Source organism: Aptenodytes patagonicus, chromosome 1 (genome assembly GCF_965638725.1).
Source record: "Aptenodytes patagonicus chromosome 1, bAptPat1.pri.cur, whole genome shotgun sequence".
Taxonomy (NCBI): Eukaryota; Metazoa; Chordata; class Aves; order Sphenisciformes; family Spheniscidae; genus Aptenodytes; species Aptenodytes patagonicus.
This window is the reverse complement of record NC_134949.1, coordinates 33,311,523-33,333,655: the sequence shown is the minus strand read 5'-3', so window position 1 is coordinate 33,333,655 and position 22,133 is coordinate 33,311,523. Positions and strand designations below refer to the sequence as shown.

Sequence of the window (22,133 nt, the reverse complement as noted above, 5' to 3'; positions counted from 1 at the left end):
GTTTTCTGAAAATGCATTTCAAAGTCATTTCAAACTCCTAAAGGAGGAAGCAGAATCTTAAATTTGTGTATACACACACTAGCAGCATAGTGTGTTTACCCAATAAGAAAATAGAAACAACATCATGCAGCCTAATAAATGGGAACACAAATAATTCGAATGATGAACATCAGATACTGAAAACATGGTACGAATTTAAAACACAGAAAGCAAATTTATTGCATGCTTTCCATAATATAAATCTGAGTATTTTTTGCTTTGTTTTGGGACTGTTTTTTTCACATTTATTTTCCAAAATTACTTTCAACAAATGTTGGAAATCATTCATTCGTTAAAGACCCAATAAAATGTATTTTGTCTAGCAGAGAGGAGAGAGAAAGGAAATACTGCTGATGACATTACCATTTCTGCCTCAGTTTAGAGGTCTAGCTAAAATGCTGTTTAAATCTGATTGAATTCTGTTCCCCCTTTTCATTTTTCAAAACAATGGCTATTTAGGCAATGGAATACATTTTTCCATGTGCGTGTATGTTACCTGCAAACTTTGCCTTTATGGCTTCTGAACTGCTTGTTACAAGGCATGTCTTTAAGGCCAAAAGACCTAAAAAACTGTGAGACAACTCGTATCTAAATCATAGTCCTAATCATAACTGAAAGCGTATTCCCAGTACATGAATTTCAAATCTACCTAAATATTTGTACTCTGTGTATTACTCATCCTATCAGCATCAAAACAATGTCATGTGAGGTTATTATTTGCAACTAATAGCTGCGTTCAGTTATATAGCTTGAATAGTGATTACTTCTAGAAAACAGTTCATCGCTGGTGTTAAAAAATCCCCTAACTTTATCAATCCTTCTGAAATATTTTTTTAATTTGAAAAAGAAACACAATTTGCTACATTAGTGACCTTCCAGTTTACTTCTTCAGGTGGAAGGCCATTTCATTCCTTTCATTTTTAGCGTGATAGTCAAAAAATGCTGAATATTTCAAGACAGCATTCACACATGTTGGGGACTGCTGTCAAGATCAGACTTCACTTTTACCTGAGCCCAATTGACTGAGAAATTATTTCATTAACAGTGGTTTTGATGAAGACTAATGCTGATGTTTTTATTGTTTCCTAGAGGTACTTTTTCTAGGTATGTTTCATGACTGAAGACAAAAGGAGATTTTCCATTGATTTATATGTCCAGCAGGTCAGGTCCTGTATTCATGGAAATAATAAATCAATTAATAAAGTCAAAACTCCGTAAGATTTGCAAAACCAAATTCTTACAGCAACGTAAATTTATTGGTGTTCATTTCGAATCTAGATTCTGGGTGGCACTTAGTATGAAAAAACCCACAAATTAGGCTAAATGTAAATCTAGCACGGGAATTAAATGTTTAATTTGTTTTTAAGAATGTGTTTTACTTTTTGTAACACTGGTGCATCGGTCACATAATAATGGAGGAGACTAAAATCTATAATCATAACAGCATCCTTGCATTAGACAGAAGTAATGCATGGGGAAAAACAGAAAATATTTCAGGCAGCAAATGTCACCTGTGTCCCCATACGTGAATAGGCTCTAGCAGATTACACTTTTGTACAATCATTACTCAGTGCCTCAATCAGGCTACTCACATTTTAATTTCAATTTGATTTAATTGCAAGAATTGTAATTTCAAAAGAAATTATCAGTACAGAATCCAATAGTGTTTTATCTTAATTACAGCTTATTCTTCATGTCATCTATTCTTCTCTGAGGATGATGAATAATTGATTACATGATTTGCCACAATTATTTGATGAATAATCAATGGTATTCAATCAATTTGTTTAGCGATTGTACTTTGCAATTTACATTCAAGTAAAAGATTAAGATCTTCTGCACAGTTAAATAACGAACTATGTTTAAATAATGTTAAAACCGTAACACAGTGAAACAAAAGCTAATCAAGTTAGGGTTGTGATTTACACTTTTGCCATCATAGAGAAGGAAAAGGACAAACGGTATGGCGTATTACCCTTAACATCTAACACCCTGGCTCCTCAAAGTGTAATTTTTAAGTAAAATGAATTTAATAAGAACAAAAGATTCTTAGAATCATCACGGATATTTATCCAAAATAATATTTATTGCCTTCTATCAAGGTTTTTTTCTGTGTAGTACTTATAAATCTGGGTTGATCTTATGAAACGGCTAATCATCAAGTGTCTCAGTGGATGTGGGATCAGACATATGCTCTCAAAGCTGTTTCATCTCTCAAAGCAGGGACAACAGAAGGTTGTTCAATCTCGGTGTCTCCTGTTCAAACAGAAACACCTCCAGGCAATGGGATGGCCACAGTCTTGGGGAAAATGCTGTGAAAAATCCATGGTAGCCTCATAGGCGTACAGGTAGGAGTCTAATGCCTGGTGGGACTGGGAAATAGATATGCAAAGGACCACTGGGTTTCTGAGTATTCATCTGGAACTAGAGAAATGCAGGGAGTTTTGCCATCATTTCTTGAATACAACTAGATTCATCTGAGAGCACTCAGAAGGCAGAGTACAATCATCCACGGCTGGAACAGCTACAGAAACGTTGGGATGTTTTCCAAGAGCTGCTCCAAACGTCACTGCAGCTAGCAGGACTGACTCCAGCTCTGGCAGGAGGGAGCACAAGGCACAGCAGCGGATCTCAGAAACAGGACTGGGATTACTTACATGTATTGTAAACTAAATGTTGTTCTTTTCATCTCAGTCAAGTTGCCCATTTTATCCTAGTCCATAGGAGATAACTAGGCTAGAAGAACCAATGGAGAAGTCTGTGATCAAAGGTAGGGTGTGAAGCCTTTGTATAAGGATAACATTTTAGCCCAGGTAGAAAGGACAGAGAGAGTTAAACAGCCAGGGAAGATGCCTGGGAGTGAAATCCCTACAAAACTTTTTTTAGCTGGCCGTGCAAGGATTCAGCTGACTTTTAAACAGAGATCAGGAAGGACCATATAGCTGAAAAAGTTATGGAGCCATAGGATAAGGCCAAAACAAACAAAACAGGCAAAAAACAGCAGGAGAGCTCTTACACAAAAATGAAGGACTATTGCAGAAACAAATCAGAAAAGGAGACCCTGTAGCCTGGAACAATACTTGAACTGGAAAACCTGAGAAGCCGTCCTCTCTTCCAGATGCAAGCATGCATTCCAGCTTTGTCCTGACTCCGTATCAGGATGCGATTCCCTCCCTCTCTCTATGCATGCTACACACAGGTTTACATGGGCAAAGAAATGAAACCTGGATGCTGAGGTGGGGTCGTAGTACTCCTCAATCTATCCCTGATTCGAATGACTGGTAACCAGGTTTCCAGCTACCCTGCAAAGACCACCCAGCACTCGGAGTAGGTTTGATGTAGACTGTTGAGACTCCTGAGGATACAGAGGAGGGAAGTGGTACACCTGCGAAGGTAGTGGGGAAAGCAGCCCTCTTAACCAATGGCATTTTGAAAACTCACTCTTAAGGCTGTTTCTTTTTAAAGCCGAAACTATACAACTGATAAAGAACATATTGCTGGTTACACGCCAAAGAAAAGAGTTGGGTTGTATAAGAATGAGCATTTGAAAATTTATGCCTAATTGCTTGTGGCAGTCCGTATGACTTGATTCCAGTTGAAGTGGCCCAGAAACACCCAATGCAGAACTAGAACAAGGTGCTCTTGTTGATATTAATCATTGATGTGCTTCCATACAGCTTTTTGTCTGAAAAGCTCGAGTGCTGCACAAACATTAACTAAGCCTTACAAGACCCATGTGGTGTATGACAGTTTTATTCTCTGCATGCAAAGAGGGAAACTGAGGCAGGCATTTCCACTGCTACTTAGAAGTACAAATAGGAAAAGAATGGCCATTGTACCCATTGTGGGCTCCCTTCCTAAAGAAAGACTAAGAAATAAAAAGAGAAAGTATAAACCCAATGCACAGTGTTGTAGAAAGTGAGCAGCAGAAGTTAAAGTATTGTTCCTCCCAGAAAATCTCCAAATGATCCCAGAAGCTGGCCTACACTTTACACCACAGAGAAAAGCTAACACAAAACAAAACAGTCCAATCCGACCTTGCAAAAAATATAAATCTCGCCCCTAATCTAACCCAAATTTTGTTCTAAATACACAGTAAAAACACCAGGTAGATACCTGTGGGGTGGCCTAATGCCAGTATAAAGATCACTATGCTTCACTCAAACTCTCCATCTTCAGGCATGGCCTTTTTCTATTCCCCAATACTTAAACTACGTTAGTAATTAGACAGCATAGTCTGACCTGTATCGTCTGTATTGGCTGAATCCAACAGCTCTAGATCATAGGATCAGGGTTGGAAGGGACCTCTGGGGGCCATCTGGTCCAACCATCTCTTCCAAGCTGGGCTAGCCTCAAAGCTACATCAGTGATAGATTATATTTTTGCTACCTAGCTAAGGAGCTATTTTTATTCACCTACCTGCAGTTGCAGTCACAACTCTGTATGTAAGGTTTACACAAAACCAGCTTTATGCAACCTCTTGCATATGATGAGTTAGTCCTTTAAATATGAAAACATGGGATTCTTTAAAGATAATAAGAAATATTTAAAGTATTCACTGGAAGAGGTAGGACTGGAAGAGAAAGTCTGATGGACCTCTCTAGGCATTGCCTTCCAGCGTACCTGTGTGAATCTATGCGGATGCTTTTCCCCCTACTTCAAAATCACATAAAAACTTTTCATACTTCACGTTTTTAAATTCTAAGCTCCTGCAACACAGGCCAAAAATTGCATTCCTCACATGAAATTCATGACAACTGTCAGCACTACTTTCTAGAGAAAAATCCTAAATATAGAACATATTTTAGAATATTTTTTCATACAATAGGTAACAGTCCCATGGAAGTTGGGGCTTTCACTATGTTAAGATAACAAAGTTGGGACTCATGTCCTTTTTAAACTTGCTTATCAGTAGTTTATATGTTTTTTCTTGCATAAATATTTTTTAAATATTTAATAAAAGTTTAAGATATACAAATAGATATTGCAACTCTGGGCCTTTTTTATGTGCAAGTTTTCCTTATATCCTCTCTCAACCCACTCCAGTGGCAGAGTAGACCCCATCCTCAAATTATCCAGACTTCAAGTGAATGAAAAGCGCATGCAACTAAAAACTGCAAACAGTACCCGAGCGTAGAATGCAACAAAATCGCAGGAGAGCCAAGTAGCTCCCACGGAAAGTGCAAAAAAATTGATGGAGGATATTATAGCCCCTTCCCCAGTACTTGCATTTGCAGATTGTATTTTTTAATTTTATTTCCTACTGTTTGCAGGGTTATGGGCATATTTTCTCCCTGACACAAAGAAAGTCCCGGAGGTCCAAAGAGAAAACTGACTGCGCTGTTTCGTCAGGACTACAGTTGGTAACTTGGACGTGCTTTATTTCTGCCCACGTTGTGAAAAACAGAGCAGGTTGTAACACTATTAAAGCAGTTATGCTGGGTTTGCATTGCAGACATGGCTGTAGAACGGGTAAATTACATTACTGTAGCAAACTTCCCAGGCTACCCATATGGTTAAGTAGAAACTAAGAGTTTATAGCTTAATTAGAGGCATTTCTAAGTGAGGAACAGATAAACAGATACACAACTTAAAAGAGTGCATTGGCCATAAATTCTTTCATTCCAGATTCAGATCTGCTAATATACGACTGTAAACACCTTTGACAAGGTTATTTAAAAGCCAGGCAATCTTATTTCCTATGCCTTTGGAACCTGAAGTGGGAAGAAGTAAACGACGGAAATCATGCAATGCTGCCAGCACAGTCTAAACGTATTTAGATCTTAGCGATAAGTGCTACAGAAATGCTTGACTAGGTGGCAGGGAAGAACACAGGACAAGGGACAAACAGCTCTATGGCAGCAGATGGCTACAAGCAGCCCTTTTGCCATCCTTTTCTTCCTATTCCCTTTAGAATGTTTTCATTTTTTCACATTTCCACTTCATACTTCGTGGTTTTTTTCTTAAATTATAGGAGATATCCAAATTCATTCTGACGGAAAAAGTGATGGAGACTTCTTTTAATGAGGTTTCACCTGTATGTGCAAGTGTCTTTGCTTTCCCTCTGAAAACTTCCATGCAGATGCAATCTGAAAATGTTTATTTTCAGACTTGGTGAAGATTTAAAAGGAAGCGTTCAGCAACGCGATGGTGATACTACATCCAGGCTGCAAGGAAATGGCAGAGCACAGCACCCAGGGATAGAATTGCAGCTGAAACTTTTCAGGTGATAAGTAGGTTTAACGCTCTTGCCTGTAATAAAGTTGTAGCCTAGGGTTGTAGTCTAAAGTTGTTTCCTGTGAGTGTTACTTTTTTATTTTTTCGAATACAGAAAGATGATTTTGACCAGATTGGATTCCAGATAACAAACTTATTCTGCTAACACAGGAAAACCAAATGTGCTTCAAAACATGAAGGGAAAATTGCCATTTCTGAACCTCAAATAATTCCTTGTTTAGAGAATCAAGAGAGACGCTGCCAGACAACAGGACCAAATTTCAGCTTTATATTAGGCTTTCACAGTTCCAAACACATTTGTTTCACCAAGTGGGGCGACTTTGTGATCGCTTAGAAGTCACTCTGGTGAAATTCTCTCACCTTCCAATTTGCATCTATAGAAAAAAATATAACATTAAGTTAAACGTCTTCATTGTTACTCACCCTTCTCTTTGATTTTTTTTCATAGAGGATTTAAACACTGCGAGACCACTAGAGAACCAGGAGCTCAATTCATGCTGCATAAAGGGCGTGAGCAACTGAAACGAGGGCTGCAAGCTCTAATAGCTTAAAGAGATACCAAAAGCGCCGATAACAATATAAGGGAAGGGATTTAAATGTATACCTGGCTACTTCAGTGTCCCTTTAATGCCCACCGCATTCGGTTTGCCATCTCATTTACGTTAACACCGGGGCTGCTTTGCTTTGGGAAGTGCCCATCCCCGCCAACCCTCTGAGGGAGCTTTTCTAAGCCTGGCGGCTGCCGGCTCCACGTACCCCGAAGGGCGAGGGCCGAGGAGGGCGAGGGCCGGGGAGGGCGAGGGCCCCGCACCCCATTCCCTCCAGCAGTGCCCCGGGTGCAACCGGTGGGTAAGCGCAGCCCACCCACAACACCGTGGGCTGCAAACACCGCCGGAGCGAGCTCCGTCACCCACCTCTGCACAGATCAGCGGGAAAAGTTTTTAATTAACTTTCCCTCTCCCGCTCCCTCGGTGAAAGCCGGCGGCGAGGAGCGCAGCAATTGGCCTCAGAGCTCCGCCTGACCGGGGGAAACGGAGAGGAGGGAGCCTGCCCGTCCTCCGCCTGCTCCCCGGCTTTCCCAAATTGGGGGAAAAAAGGGGTTTTGCCGTGCCACCCTGAGCTTCGACTGGCAGCGCGCCCCCCCTCCCCGCGCCGCCGCCGGGCGGTGCCGCGCCGGACCCCCGCCCCTCGCGCCCCGCCCCTCCGCCACCGCCCCGCCCCGCCGGGTTTTCCAAGCTGCCGGTCGCCCCGGCCCGACGGCGATTGGTGGGCGCGGCGGGCGGCAGCCAATGGGTGCGGCGGAACGCGCATGTCGCCGTCCCGGGCGCGGGGCGGCGGAGCCCCATTAGGGCGGGGAGCGGGCGCGGGGCTCGGTCACTCGCGGCGGGGCGGCGGAGGCTGCCGGCGGCAGAGGAGGCTCCGGCCGGGCGGTCCCCTCCGCGGCTCTGCCGGAGATGCGCGTCTCCCGCCGGCGCTGACTACGCGGGGCACAGCCGGGTACCCGCCTCCCCCGCCGTCGATGTGACAGACCCCGCCGTCGATGTGACAGACCCCGCCGCCGCTCGCCGCCCGGGAATACGTCGCCGTGGGGAGGGTAAGTGGCTTCTCCCCGCGGGGGAGGGCCGGCGGGCGCGGGTGGCAGCCCGCAGCGCCGCGGCGGGGCGCCCGGCGGGTTTGGCGGGGCGCCGTCCGCAGCCGGGACCGTGCCGCTGGCGGCGGCGGCGGAGCCCTTCCGCGGCATCCCGCTCTGCGGCGGGGGTCCTGGGCCTCGCCCGGGGTTTTGCATCGCCGGGAGGTGCCTGTAAGGAGCCGCCCGAACCCAGAGCCGGCACTCGTCAGCGCCGCTGGAGTAGCGCCGTCCTGCACGGAGTTGTTGGACGGGCGCTGCGGGGTCGGGAGACCGGGGGGTCCCGCCGAGCCCTGCGGCGGCTGTCGGGGGAGGGGACGGCACGGCGCCGGCTCCGTGCGCCCGGCGGAGCGGGAGGCGCGGCGGGCCGGGGCCGCCGGTCTGAATGAGGGCCCAGATGCAGGAGCTCAGCTGTTGCCTGTCAGTGGGGTGACAACTGGCCTCTTGCAGACAGTCTCCGCCTTCTCCCTTTTCCTCAGTGAAAGTCCGCGTCTGGGCGCCCTCCTGCCCCGAGCGGGGGACCCGGGGCGGGGGTCGGGGGGCGATCTCGGTCTGCCATCCCGGCGGCGTCTTTCGGGCTGTCCGCTGCGAGCGCGTTGTGTTACTGGGGGGTAAACCCCCCCCCCCCCCCCCCCCCCGACAGCGCCCGAGATGCAGCACGGACCTAGCCGAAGTATGTATTCATTTTTTCCTTCCTCAAGGAAGAGAGCTCTGGAAAGGCGGTGGACGCTCCCTGAGTCCCTTCTCCCAGAATATTTATTCCCACCGCGGGATTTCAAACTCTAGCAGCCACCATTTATCATCCGTCCGGGCTGGGCTGAGTCCAGGGCGCCTTCGTTGTGGTCCGAGCCTGGGGCGGCCGGGTCTGGCCTTGGACAGGAATCTGTCATTGTACCCCAGCGGGGGTGGCCGAGGAAAGCAAAATAAAGCACCCGCCAGTACCAGTGTTTCCAAATGCCATCAACTGGGGAGCCAGGAAACGCAGCGGGGGATATTTTACAAGCTCTCCCAGAAATGTTTATACAGAGGACTTAAAGGTTAACAATGCATATTCCCTACATGCTAAAACCTAAAAGGTGGCAAAAATAAATGGCTAGCGTTACTGCTGGTGAAGTTCCCTGTTTTCGTTGCTTAGCTGGTAAGTGAGGTCTTTAAACTGCATGTTTTTGCATGGCAAACTCAGAGTGACTGTTGAGATTTTCTAGCAGGATGTGTTTTTCCCCCTTTAGCTCTAGTTAGTATTATTATTTCTAGGAGGAAATATTATTTGTATTACCTCTCTACAGCACAGGTATATCACAGTGGCCAGGTTTTCATCCCAAAATGTCAGCAGGTCAGAGTGGGTTTGGAAAGGGAAGGAAGGGGAGAGGAGAGACGGAGAGCAGTTACTCTGCCTGCAGTGACAGATTCTTTCATTTCTCACCGCGGAGCCCCGGATGAGCCGGGCTGGTGCAGTTCTGCCAACAACATGGTTAATTGTGTCCTGTAAATCAAGGTCCACAGAGCTGCTCTCTTTCTGTATAACAAAAGGTTTTGTAATGAGTAAGCCCAGATCAGTCATATAAAAATTTTAACATCAACTGGGCAAGATGTGTGTGTGGGGACCTTACAGGGTTAATAGCTAAACTATTAAGATTGGAGTCAGATGTGGGTAAAAGCAACAGGAGAGTCTGGTTTTTCCTAATATCCTGCAGTATGATAACTCTGAAGAAGGTAATTGTTTAAAAAAAAAAAAATCTGTTTCAATTTAAGATTTATTAAGCAAGAAGAACCTTACGTAAACATCAGAATCCTTTTCTTGTTTGGAAAGGCAAGAAATGGCTAGAAACGTTATCTGAACTTAAAAGTGAAAAACTACAAACTATGCGTGGATTTTCATGCATATGTGCAAGAATGTTATTAATCTCATTTTCAGCTAGCTTGTTCTATGTCTTAGGGGGACTGGGGCGTTTAACTCGGGCTTTTGGCAGAATGGCTTCTGTGCTTTTTTTTTTCCCTTAGCAAACGAGTTCTTTCTAACATTTAATAAGACATTTAGAACACAGGAGTAGGAGATAGCAAGTGTCTTCCAAAGAAGGAGGAACGGAGGGGGCAGGAGGGGGGAGCCAGGTTTTACTTACATATATAATAAGTTGGGAATGTAAATTTGTATATAAGGAGGAGATCTGAAGAATGACTTGGCATGCTAATGACTTGGCTTTTCAGAACTTCAAGAGTTTGGTGTGTCTCCCCCTATGGTTTTAAGAAGAGATTAAATGCATTTGGCATATTCAGTTAATTAGCATATGAAAATCAGATGGCTTTTACTTTGTCATTGTTTTCCTGTGAAACTTTTCTATGCTAATGAACGTCTACATTTTACAGAGTAATTTAAATGGCTTTGGTTGATATTATGTCTTTGCAGATTGCTTTGACCCGTTCTAGTGCTGCAGCCTTTGTATCCTAGCCTGAAAGTCCTTTCCCTTTGTAATATGGATCTTGCGTAATATATTGTCAACGGCTGCCATACACAGCCTCTAACAGAACAGACTGCGAGTTGCACTTAAATTTAAAGCCTCTATTTGCTTGGATGCTATGTCTTGTGCATTCCTGAGTTAATTGTATGTGCAGTGGTGAAGTCCGCTTAAAACAAACAAACAAGCTGGGTTTTGTTTCTGTTTTCTACCACTACCTTATCCTAAAGTAAAGAGATCCCTGCTGTTGGGGTATAAAAACATGCTCTGAAATGTTACTTTTTTTTTTATAATTACGAAGCATCATTTGTGTTTCTGGCAAAATTGTTGTATGATATAATATTACATTAAGAATGCTTGATTATGAGATGGGTGCGTAATGACCAAGTGGCTTATATCAATATTCAGTTTACCCCCTTGTGTTAAGGCTTAAGCTTCAGTTTGGCCAGCACTGTTTTCTGCTTATGCTGTTTAAACAGAGGTAAACTTGAGGTTAGCTCTAGTCATTAGTATATGCTTGGTGTAAGCCGTGCATGCTTAGGTCCTGCTCCTGGAAATGTTTACAGAAATGAGTAGCTTTTACTTGTGTGCTTAAATTGTTTGGATTAGGAGTTGTATGATGGGAAGAACCAGCTTGGAAGGATACAGCACAGCTATCACTCATCTTTCCCCCTCCCACCTTATGGCTGAAGAATGATGGGAAGAAACATGTTTTGCAAGTAATAGCACACTGAAGTCGTGGCATTTCTGGCAGAAATTCCCACATAGACTATCAGATCAAGATTTGCCAAAATGATGCTTTTTTTACAGAAACAGCTCTTTGGCTGCTGGTTCATTGTCAAAGGGTATTTCCAGTTACTAAAGAAAATTTCACAAGTGGTCTGCTATGACTCTTCCTCTTCGTATTTTGCTTGTTTATATTGTGCACTAAATACATTATACTTTTTTTTGGCAAAAGTAAATGAGCAAATGACTTTTCAGCAGAGACTGACAACACTTCTCAAGCATGTTCTTGTGCAAGGAGTTTTTTTAATGTACAAAATGAGTGAAGTGCTCAGATACAAGAGGTATGAGCCAATACAAACATTTTTCGTATTTTTAAAATATCTGTAAATGACAGCTTTTTACTAGTTTACCTTTTCTTGGCACTCTGCCTGGAAGGCTAACTCCTTAAAAGTTCTTAAATGTAACCATAAGATTGGTGAGTTGCTTTTCAAGATCATTTTGAACCTATCAAGCTCAGAGTGTTTTGCTAGCTAGTAAACCTGGGGTAGGCAGTCTCTCAGGCAGGCCTTTCATTTCCAGTGGATTATACATCAACAAAAGCTGGAACTGTGTTATTTCAGTTGTTCTGTACCAAAGTCATGTACTCCTGTCTAAGGTTTGTGTTTGAAACATTGATTTATAGCACCTGATAGCTCTTGCTGTTCTGCCTTGTGTGTCGAGACACAAGGTGTCTCCTTCATTTTCCTTCTCTTCCCCCCGCCCTCCCAATTCCCTTGCTCTCTCTAGTTCTACCAAGTTGGCAATAAAGTGATGAGAGTATTATGGAGCGTGCTTGTAGGTTTGTATCCATAACAGTTTTATCCAGTTGCCCCTCTTTTATCTAAGCAGAGATCCCACAGCTTGCAATTACAGTCTTTGACTTCAGTAACAATTCTGGTTTTTTGAAATGTTTCCAGTTACACACAATATTGGCTTCGTGGAGCAGCTGCATGCCAAAAAAGCATTTCCAGCTGCCATCCAAATATTGAAATATGATTGCTTTGCTTTTATTTAAAATAAATTTTGTTTCCTGTGATGTTTTTATAACCACCTTTTTGAGCTTGTTGCCTTCTAATCTTGCATCAAGTAGCCCCAATCTTAATATTACATGATTCTAGAACTAGGCTTCTCTGACGACAATGTGCCAAATCCATATCTAATGTTTGTGTTAATGTGGTGTATATGAAAACTGACTTCTTGGTGGATTTGATCACTGATTTGTATAATTGCAACCAGCATGATTAAAAATCTGCATGTCAATATCATGATGCTTATAATAAAACTTACAGATTTTTTTTTTAAGCAGGGTGATGTTAGTCCCTTAGATTTTCTTAAAAGGAGTCTTTATTGTCCAAACATCTTCATTTCTGAAGGTGCTTGAGTGTTTTAAAGAGAAAATAAGAACATAGATGCAGTTATGAATATAGCAACGTAGTCTTCGGATCATGCTGTGTGGTAGGACTCTTGCATCCTCTTGTTCTGTAGGAAAGCTGCATCTTCTCTTACCAGTCTTAAAAAGACTGAAGTGAAAAACTTGCATGTTAAGAATTGTGCAATTGAATCTTTAAACGTATCTAGACAGATACTGCTATACTGCTCCTCAAAGCACACCTCTCCTGTATTCCCATCCTCCTCATAGGAGCAATGTAAACCACCTCTGACACAAGCGCTGTAATTGTTCAGCTTTACCCGTTTTACCCTCCCCTAATCTCTTCGTTAACAAAGTACTCCTGTGACAGAGATAGTGGTAGCTCAGCCAGAGGCTCCGCCGAGGCACCCAGCCACTCTTGCTCAACCCGTTGAGCGCATGGGCTAGTCGGACACTGCCCTCACCCATGGCCCATTTCTGTAGCAACACAAGTGCCCAATAACCATGGCACAAATTGAAAGCCGCCTTGCACTTTCAAGTGTGGATCAACTGGTCTAACCCCAGTAAAAGCTGACTTGTTTTCAAGTATGTTAAAAATTAGTGCATCATGTTTTTTAAAGATCTCTTTTTGTAATCAAGTGTTATAGTTAATCGCTATACCAGAAGTTCAAAAGTGTTTATGTAAAGAAATTGCATGTGTTTGTGTGCATACTTTAGGACTAATATATTTTTACTTTATTTCAGCCTCCTTGCAGGAATTGGTATTTTCATAGAAAAATAAAAGCGTCACATGCTGAGATAACTACTCAAAGTGTGAATATTTATATACTTTAAAATGAATTTTATGAAGGCATTGAAGAAATGTCTGAACCTAGTGTATTTGTATCTATATATACAGACTGCTAAATGAATTATGCTAGGTCTAGAACCTCACTGGTGAATTGCAGATGTCTTTTGTAAAAGTATACATATGGCTTTCTGAGAGCTTTGAACTGTTTTCTCATGCTTTGCTCGTCAGAAAGATCATATGGATAACTTCATTGTGAGAGGTTTTTTCCAGTCTTGTTTGCAAAGCATGGTGGATCTGTGTGATAAATACTGAGTTCCCATTCATCCTAGGACTGAAATGAGTTCATTCTGTGCATATGGAATATGGGAGTAAGATACACAGAGGATATGTTTATATATAACAATTAATAGTAATAAAGCAAGTGCAAAGGAACTTACAAGCCTAAACAGCTTGGCAGGCCAATAGCCAACAAATATCTTGCATACTGCCAAACATGTAGAAACCAGACCAGGCTCTCATCTGTACTGAGGTCCTGAAGTACGTAACTTCCAGCCTGGTAAGGATGTTGTTACCCAGGATGCAGCTTTGTTCTGTCCTCTTAGCAGCTCAGTGTAGGTTTGGATTTCAGCAGGTATCTACTAGGAGGTACCACTACTATTTAGGAGAAATGTGAGCTGCGTGAAAAACCAAGCAGTTGTGTTACGGCAGCTCTTCTCCGCAGCCAGATCCCAGAGTGCGGGTCCCCTTTTGTGGGGCATTGGCCTCCCCTTAGGAGGCTCTGGGGAAGGGAGCTGTGTACTAGGGTGAGGCTGGAGAGAGCATCCGCAGGCTAAGAGGAAGCCCTACGTATTGCTGTTGTGTTCAAGTATGAGCTGCCAAAAAGCTGTGGAAGCGCTCGCGGTGAAGGATGCTGCTGGTTAGTGAGCTGAATGGTTGATTTAGCTGTTTGTGAATCCAGTAAACATCAAGCTTTACCCCCTGACCTCTCATACAGACAATCTGTTTGGACAATCTTTGCAGGGGATTTCAGGTGGTGTGAAGCTGTAGTTAGTGGTCCAGGCTAATAGCCCATTTTTTTATCAATATATGATTTTCCATTTATATAAAACTCTTGATTTCATGCAAGAGCAGCTCTTACGGTTTTAGAGTAGCTGGTAATATATTGAACTTGAGCAATGCAGGTATTTGATTGAACTGAAGTGACCACAGTGACAAGCAGGCATCTGTTTCATTGCTGCAGATTTATTGTTTTTCATATTTCTTTGCAAAATCTTCCCTGACATGCAGAGCTCTATTGTCTAATTCTGAATCTGCCACCTTTTAGGCTGTAGTTTTGGTAGGTTAGTTTTTAATGTCTCCCTGTCTGTCTCATATTGTACCGTAGCTGTTTATAAACCTTTTTGACCTATTAGTTGATGTCTTATTAGCCTGGAGCTGATGCTGTAAAGAGGTACTGATACAATGAGGACCCTCTGACTGTGGTATAGTAGCACAAAGGTATACTTGGTGGCCTTATTTTAGGAACTGAGGTGATAACCAGGGTCCTGTTCATTTAAGGCTTTTTTTTTTTTACTTTGATGTGTAAGTCAGTGTTCAACATCTAAATACTAACTCTGAAAAACTCAGAGTTGGATATTCAAGGGCATATGTGTTCTTGGGTCTCCTCCTACCTTCCCATGGCTTCTGGAAGGAGACTAATGCTTTGAAAGAACAGGTCTCATGAAAATCAGCAGGTATATCTTGAATTATGCAACATTTTTTCTGCAGGTAGAAGTCATCCTCCTTTGTGCAATTCTGTGCATTTACCTTCTTCCTGCTTTGTCACGTATGAAATCAGCCAATATGTAATGCAATTGTGAGAAGAGAATCTAGACTTGTTTTTAAAAGGAAACTGCCGGCACATCTTCCTCTTGGAGTGCAGGGGGAGACTTAAACCGGTATGTGAGCTGCGACACTGGTTGTGCACACGAGTGAGGGTGGGGGAAAAGCATTTCCAAACAGGCAGTTACAGTAATATTCTGTTAGTGTTGGACTCTGAATGAGTATGAATGACTTCAATCTTGCATTACTATGGTATATAAACCTGATAAAACAATGAAATAAGTCTGTATTCCCTCTGTAAAATACTCAAGCTATTTCCCTTGCACTGTTGCTTAGTTGTGCTGGCACAGCTTGAGCGGGGATATGGAGATGGTTTGAAAATGTTTGGGGGCTTGGGGGTTTTCTTGCTTTTTGTTTTTAAGTGAGCTTCCCAAATCAGCACAGACCGGTACAAGGATTGTGTTAGTGCACAGAGTTGCTCACTGGGGTGGTGAAAGAGGAGTTTCCAAACCATGTGCTGCTACCCAAAAAAATAGACCATAAAGCTGTAGCTTCTGTTGTGCCATAGGTCCAAACCATGAAGTGGTTTTGTCACCTATAAACCACTAGTACTTTGTCTGATTTGAGTTCCAGTCACAAGTGTTGCTTTTTCTAACTACTGTAATATTAGTTGTCCAGATGATCCTGAAGGGTTTTGGAAGATCATCTATTTGAGCTTGGGTGTGAGTGATGGTTAAGGCACCATTTCTAGTGATGCAAATAGTTCAGACCTGTCCCCCCACTTCCCAGTTTCTGGGAATGGGAAGTCTGTGTCCTTCGCAAAGAAAATGGCCTGCTCATTTTATGGAATAACTGTAGGAAAATATAAATCAATGATGCCTGTCGGAAAGAAAATGCAATATTTATTTCTAAAATTTTATTTTAAAGCCAGTTTAATGACTGGGCTTCTGACTTAATACCAATCCTAAGTCTTCAAAAAAAAAAAACAAACCCCAAACCTGGATAAGCTGCAAGTTCCCCACCACCACCCCCAGCTAGAGCCTCTTTGCCTGCCTTCACTTGTGTACTCTATTGGTTTCACAGTTCATATACTTGTGTTTTTTTAAAATCTCCCCCTGCACTCTGGTGGGAAACATGTCTGCTGTTTCCTTTCAAACACACAAGGCTTGATTCTCCTCTCACAATGGCATAAATTGTGAAGAACTCCACTTGAAATCAATGGAAGTAAAGACATGTAAAATGGGGTGAGAGAAGAGCCCAGCCTCTGGTTTCTATTTTTAAGTGAGTCTGGTTAACCTAAAATTGTTCGGTGTGCCACTGTGACTTTAGTTTGTTGATATCAGTTGCTATGCTTGTTTCTCTTCGTACATAATGTTTCATTTTCATATATGATATGTTACAGCTAGTACCCCTAATCATGATGCACATTTCTGTGATTTAATACCCCAGTACTACTACATCAATTTTGGTAGTTAATAAGCAATATGCATGGTAAAGTACTTTAGGGTCAGATCCTACAAAAAGTCTGGGGTGTAGCTGTATTCCTGTGCAAGCCCCAATGTAAAGAAGGCTGGATTGGCTCTATACATACAGTTTAAACTTTGTGGTTTTCTATTGCTTTAGTAGTTCTAATCTGTGAATCTTGTTCCTCATTATCCAGGTTCAAGATAACTAATTCTACATAAACAAAACTTTCTCGGTTATTGTTGTTTTTCCTGTGCTTGTAAAGTGTTCTGCTCCATTCTTATGTTTTGTATATACTCAAGAACTTATTTTAACTTCAAATTTTCTCTGAACAGCTAAGTACTTGGCAATAAACCTGGAATATCCACACACAATTTCTGCCATTGCCTAAGTTTTGGTGGTTGCTCATATTTGTTTATTTTTTGGCAATGGATTATGGTCCTTAATTACCATCAGTAGTCAACTAACTGAATGAGATTATACAGTAGTGCTGTAAAAACTGTTCATGCTAGCTATGATCTGTACATGTGTGGGTATCTTTGAAAACAGTCACCTTATTCATTAACGAGTGCAACAGACTCCAACTTTACCACTATTTAGTTTTTGAAATTAATACAGCATTCCCTACCTAACTGCCATAGCTTTGACTGCCTCTTTTTATAGTTTTAAAAAATAACATGAAATAGGTGACTCTTGTAATGTATTCTAACTTGGAGTAGATCTATTGGCTTATTTGAATTTTTGTTTTCTGCTTGAGTATCAAATCGCAGGTGTCCACAAGGGAGTCTCTTTAAAATTGAAGAATGTGGTAGGCTTAGTATATCACTTAAATTTTATCTCTAACTTGATTATGATGAGAGTGAAAACCCTGTGGTGTTTAGCCTCTTGTGCTGTTCAGTCCTTGAGCTTTCCCCTTCAACTTTAATCCCCCACCCCCCAAAAAGGTCAAGGGGTTGCTTAGCTAGTATGTGGTGGCCTTATGTATCAGTGAAGTATCAGGGACAGAAGATGCCACAGAAGCTTGCTGTGCTGCACAGGGTTGTAGTGTTGCAGACCTCCATCTTTAGTGTGGCTTTCCAGCCACAGAGGTGATGCACAACCAGCTTCTGACCGCTTGACTACAGCTGTTAATTCCAGTATCGAGTTCTCCCTTGTCCCTGCTACGTTTTGCATTACTTACCATGGGAAAAATCAAGTGTTTTAGATAGTTGATTTATCATAGTGAATTGATTGTGGCTTTTTTGAAGTCTAGTTGTCCAACAGTGAGGTAGCATGATGGAGACTAAACCAAGGTGTGGTGTTCGCTCCTGCTGTGAACTGCTGTGATCGTGTGCGGTAGTGCTTGCCTATAGCTGATGTGAGGACTGGTGGGGGCAGAGAAGGGTGTATGATAGGGATACATATGCTTGTCAATCAAATAAGCTCTTCTCAGCTGGAAGCTGGATGCTTCTCGGCTTTGTTCTGGTTGAGCAGTCCTTGTGGAGTAGGGAACTGACAGCCTTCCAAATGCAGAGACATGCAGGCGGTCTTCCTGGTTTTACTCATTTTTAATCCGATGGCTTTGAGACTCATTCTGTCATACCATTTTTGGAGCATTTTTAAGCTCTTCTGATAGTTATTATTGTGGAGGTTGCAATGCATGTCCGGAAGAGAAACTACTTTTGGTAGTTTGGTGTGCAAAAGTCATCTTTGGGTACAAGAGAAGCAAAAGGGTGCTGTGGCTAGAGCATGAGAATCTCTGGGAAAATTAGTCTCTAATGCAAATCGGTATATACAGCAAGCTTGAAGAAAGACTGAAATCTTTGCCAAGCAATATGAAGCACCTTACCAGTTTCATGGACGAAGCAGCATCCATTAAAAAAGATATGGGAATAGAAGAGCGTGCTTCTGGCTCTTTATTAGTTGTAGTGGTTGACAACTAGTCAAAGACAGTATCGTGTAATAAGGTTGGTGACAAAAGACTTAAGTAACTTTCTGCCTGTTGTGAAACTGGTGACCTAAGACTTGACCTCAGAAAATGGAGATGTATTTGGAGATCCAGAGCGTGAACTTGTTTATAGATAGTTTTGAGGAGCTGTCACCACAAAATTCAGAGCTGATGGTACAACGCTGCTGCAAGACACAAATCTGTTTTGGAAGTAGCAATAAACCCAAGGTAGATTTTAGGAAGCAGTCCTTCTAGTAAATAATTTCAGAGTCATTTGCTTGCAATCTTGATTTGTATGTAGGTATCCTAAAAACAATGACTACTGAATACGTCACTGTACCTATTCCAGGCATCTTTAAAAGCTAGCTTTTTCTCACACAAATGCTTTCTGACAAGAGGCCTCTGGTGGGCACCCATGTCTTCTGTGGCAGTAAGCAAAAATGTATGGGATCAGGAGTGTGAACAGATTACTCTTGAGTAAACCTTCTATTCAGTTACAGGTCCGTGTCATGGTGGACACTGTAAAAAGTGTTTAAAACTCTTTAAGAATACGCATGTGTTGAGGACAAAAGTGTGTATGGGGGGCAAGTAAAGCAACATTTTAAATAATGCCAGCAGGCTCTAAGTTTTTATCTGACTTTATGTCCTGTTTAAGGAAGGTAAAAATGATTTAAAAATTGGTATACTGTGGAAGGGTGCATAGAAAAGATATATTTCTTGACATCCTTCCAAAATTACTATTTAAAGACAATTTTGTAACGTTGATGTCTAACAGCATTCTGGTAGCCTCTGTTTTCTTTCCTGTGGAACAGTTCCAGCCCTCACCTACAAATTAGTTTGTTCTGTGATACTTTATGGAAAAAAAATAAGTATCAGGAGGACACACTGCAGAACAATTACCTCTAAGTTTCTGACCAAGGTATGCATACAGCTTGGTACAGTGATGAATTTGGCCCTTAAGAAAAAGATCTCAGAAGGCACGTGAGCCTGTGTGTACATGCTGCACCTGTAACACGATAGATGCACACCAAGCACACTTCTGTAAGAAAGCCTGAGATCCACATCTCCAAAACTGAAGCGTTTCTGTAGTTGTTGGGCCAGCACTGGAAGGTGCATTACCAGCATGGAGGGCAGAGCATACCTGCCTGAGAAGGTGGATCTCAAGTCAGTGCTGTGCTGGCTGTCTGCAGGAGAAATGCTAGAGAATAGTCACCTTGAAACTGTGTAGATGAAAAATACGCAGAATTAATGACAGTCCTGGACACTTTCACTTAAATACTGAAATATGGGGCTTGAGCTCTAACTACGCTTCTGGTTTTGCAAAGAAAACCAGACTAGTGTGATAGTGCCTGCCTGGGCTCTCTCGCAGCTGGTGACTCCGGGGAAGGGCTGAGAGGCAGGGTGTTGCAATGGGGAGGGTAGCAGCCAGGTCTGGTCAGGCAAACACCATGTACAGACTCCAAGATGGCAGAAGATGTACCGGTTGACTGGTGGGCTATGCAAAGCTCATAGCCTGTGGCGTTAGGGCTCTGGCCGCTATTAATTTCCAGTGGGGGCCTCACGGTCCCGGTGGAAGAATGCCATGTGCTCTTACCTTCTCACCTGGGGGAGGAGCGGTGGAGTTGCAGCCACGGAGTTGGTGTGACTCGTGATGGCGGCTTAATTTATAGCTGAACGAAAGGTCGATGACTGATAGAGAGCTCGTTTTCCCGGTCACCTCAGCCTGGGAGGAAACGGGGGCGGTACGCTACCTGCGGTACCGCTCCGGGCGGGAGGGGCGGCTCGCTCCGCCTCACCGCTCGGGGCACCGGAGGCAGAAACAGGCGGCTGTGGCGGGAGCCGCGCGCGGAGGCCCCGCCCCGCCCCCGCTAGATGGCGCCCGTACGCTGGCGGTGAGCCCGGCTCCCGCCGCCGGCGGGGCCCAGGCCGCGGCTCTGCCGGGAGCTGCCGAAGCGCCGCAAGAGCCTGGATCAGTCTCGCCAGGCGCTGTGGAAAGCTGCTCCTACGGTTTTGTCGGAGGAGATGTTGTGAACAATGCTGGATGCGAGGAAAGGAGATCGCTCGCGCTTTTTTCGGTGTACTTTGTGGCACTCGAAGCGCTTCCGCCTGACTGTTTCAAGACTGAAGTTTAGGACTTGTTTAAAAGGCTGGTTCGCTGTGACACTGAGAGCAAACTAAAAAGTGTGCTTCCCCCCCCCCCCCAAATTATTATAATTCTACTTGAAATGCGTGAAATAAATGGATTTGAAGGACAGATGGCAATCTGCCAATGCAAAAAACAGAGGACTTGATATTTTTTCCATTCCTCTGCTTGCTGCATCTCGCTGTCCAAAGTTGTACTGAAACCCAAAGGAAAAGGGAACAAACTTGAAGGTCTCAGCCCATATGCTCAAATATATGTTTAGATGTACATCTCGTGGGGTGACATCTTGCTTCATTTTTTCTGTTGGGAGCAGGTGGAGCTGACTTTGTGAGTAGAGCTGGAGAACATGAAGTGAAATGAAGCCTTCAGCCTCAGATTGCCCCGGCTGATCGGAAGGGTACGACAGGAGTCTGGCGGGCTGTGGTGCTCCATGTCTGGAGAGCAAGCTTTTCCTCACCAGGCTTTCATTCCCCAGAAGACCCTCTGGCAGGATGAGGACGTGTGCTGCCTGTGGTGGTGGTGGTGGCAGCTCTGTGAGGGTGTAAGTGGTTTGCTGGCTGTCAGAATGCGTGGATGGAGACAGGAGCCTGATAACAGCTGTTCCACAAACACAGGAGACAACAGAAGAAAAGCAAGCACTTTGATGTCTCTCTCCAGGCCCCTGGTAAGCTGCCCAAACTAGTTTAACCAGGCCCAGGAGACAGTGGAGGGAGGAAGAAATAGGCTCTGCTGAATAGCCGGAGGAACACTTCCTTATCGCCCTCATTCCTGGGGAGCTTTTGCGCTGAAGTGACCCTGTCCTGCAGGTACGGGAGTAAGATAGGCCTGCCTGAGACCGCAGGAGAAATGGGTTTTGTTGGGTTAAGCATTCATGTGTTCCTGTGCAAATACTGTTAACATTAGATAATCATGAGGAGGCGGTTTGGGGTCAGTAACTGTTGGTCCTCCTTTTGAAGGAAGGATGGGCAGGTGCTAAATTCAGGTTTGTGAAGTAATCCTGCTTGGGATGCAGGCTGCGGCTGCCACAGGTTCCCTCTAATGGCCTTGGAAGGAGAAGGGGCACCTCAGGAGGTCACTGAGACCTCAGGTGGGCTGCGCCATCCAACAACAGTGTCTGTCTCTTTCCGTGGATGCAGGGTGACTATCAAATATGGGAGGGATGTGATTCACCTGGCAAACAAGAAAAAGGGTGACAGCCTGTGCAGCCTGCGGCCAGAAGATTTGTGGATCAAAGCTGTCAAGTGCTGAACTCTGAGCTGTGTGCATCGTGAACTCCTCCACCTGGATTAAACTGGTCTAACTGCAGAAGAGTTACACCTGGGCAAAATATTAAGTATGCAGAAAATCTTCTGCAGAAAAGAAATGGGGAGGAATTGCCGGCACTGCAGAACTCAAGCATCTGGCCAACTTGACCAAAATACTGTTTAAAAATAAAACAGTTGTTTTCTTGGAATTCTAGGCATATGGTTTGAGAGTTTTTAGCTAGATCCTTGTAAGC

General features: G+C 43.5%; 1 protein-coding gene across 2 annotated transcripts in view; it reads left to right on the top strand.

Moving 5' to 3' along the window:
- The first annotated feature begins 7,667 nt into the window (after positions 1–7,667).
- The window catches only part of PRICKLE1 (prickle planar cell polarity protein 1), a 66,687-nt gene continuing 52,221 nt past the window's right edge, over positions 7,668–22,133 (top strand). Inside the window, exon 1 of one of the 2 annotated variants that reach the window (XM_076331468.1) lies at positions 7,668–7,870. The gene's annotated coding sequence lies outside the window, so the exon portion shown is untranslated. Of the gene's footprint in view, positions 7,871–8,993; positions 9,042–22,133 lie in introns of those variants that run through there. The other variant, XM_076331477.1, reaches the window with a different exon arrangement.